Source organism: Nerophis lumbriciformis, unplaced genomic scaffold (assembly GCF_033978685.3).
Source record: "Nerophis lumbriciformis unplaced genomic scaffold, RoL_Nlum_v2.1 HiC_scaffold_214, whole genome shotgun sequence".
In the NCBI taxonomy this organism is placed as follows: Eukaryota; Metazoa; Chordata; class Actinopteri; order Syngnathiformes; family Syngnathidae; genus Nerophis; species Nerophis lumbriciformis.
The window spans coordinates 13,246-15,000 of record NW_027316686.1 but is presented as its reverse complement, the minus strand read 5'-3'; positions in this window follow the sequence as shown (position 1 = coordinate 15,000).

Here is a 1,755-nt window from a genome sequence, read left to right as displayed (position 1 = left end):
TTTACCAGAGGGTTAGAGGGGAAAGGGGAAGTGGGCCGGGGCTTTTCCCAGGTCCGAGCCCCTGTCGCTCAAGTCCTGGGAAGCCCCGAGTACCTGGACGGAGGTCCAGGATTTCATTCATACGGGAAAAGTTGAAAATGTGTCCGAGACAGCGCCCCCTAGGCGGACGCGCGCTCCGGACCGAGCCCCTGTCGCTCGAGCCCTGGAAGCACCAAGTACCTGGGTGGAATCAGTTCCAGGATTTCATTCATGCGGGAAAAGTTGAAAATGTGTCCGAGACAGCGCCCCCTAGGCGGACACACGCTCCGGACAGAGCCCCTGTCGCTCGAGCCCTGGAAGCCCCAAGTACCTGGGTGGAATCAGTTCCAGGATTTCATTCATGCGGGAAAAGTTGAAAATGTGTCCGAGACAGCGCCCCCTAGGCGGACACACGCTCCGGACAGAGCCCCTGTCGCTCAAGCCCTGGAAGCCCTAAGTACCTGGGTGGAATCAGTTCCAGGATTTCATTCATGCGGGAAAAGTTGAAAATGTGTCCGAGACAGCGCCCCCTAGGCGGACACACGCTCCGGACAGAGCCCCTGTCGCTCAAGCCCTGGAAGCCCTAAGTACCTGGGTGGAATCAGTTCCAGGATTTCATCCATGCGGGAAAAGTTGAAAATGTGTCCGGGACAGCGCCCCCTAGGCGGACACACGCTCCGGACAGAGCCCCTGTCGCTCAAGCCCTGGAAGTCCTAAGTACCTGGGTGGAATCAGTTCCAGGATTTCATTCATGCGGGAAAAGTTGAAAATGTGTCCGGGACAGCGCCCCCTAGGCGGACACACGCTCCGGACAGAGCCCCTGTCGCTCAAGCCCTGGAAGTCCTAAGTACCTGGGTGGAATCAGTTCCAGGATTTCATCCATGCGGGAAAAGTTGAAAATGTGTCCGAGACAGCGCCCCCTAGGCGGACACACGCTCCGGACAGAGCCCCTGTCGCTCAAGCCCTGGAAGCCCTAAGTACCTGGGTGGAATCAGTTCCAGGATTTCATTCATGCGGGAAAAGTTGAAAATGTGTCCGAGATAGCGCCCCTTAGGCGGACACAGGTGTCTGCATGAGCCCCTGTCGCTCAGAAGCTGGAAGAGCAGTTTGAAAAAGGACCGGGGTAAAGAGGGGGAAAGCACCATATATGTGTCCAGGAAGGCGCCCCTCGGGCGGACACAGGTGTCTGCATGAGCCCCTGTCGCTCAGATGCTGGAAGAGCAGTTTGAAAAAGGACCGGGGTAAAGAGGGGGAAAGCACCATATATGTGTCCGGGAAGGCGCCCCTCGGGCGGACACAGGTGTCTGCATGAGCCCCTGTCGCTCAGATGCTGGAAGATCAGTTTGAAAAAGGACCGGGGTAAAGAGGGGGGAAGCACCATATATGTGTCCGGGAAGGCGCCCCTCGGGCGGACACAGGTGTCTGCATGAGCCCCTGTCGCTCAGATGCTGGAAGATCAGTTTGAAAAAGGACCGGGGTAAAGAGGGGGGAAGCACCATATATGTGTCCGGGAAGGCGCCCCTCGGGCGGACACAGGTGTCTGCATGAGCCCCTGTCGCTCAGATGCTGGAAGATCAGTTTGAAAAAGGACCGGGGTAAAGAGGGGGGAAGCACCATATATGTGTCCGGGAAGGCGCCCCTCGGGCGGACACAGGTGTCTGCATGAGCCCCTGTCGCTCAGATGCTGGAAGATCAGTTTGAAAAAAGAACCAGAGGATAGAGGGGGAAAACACCATA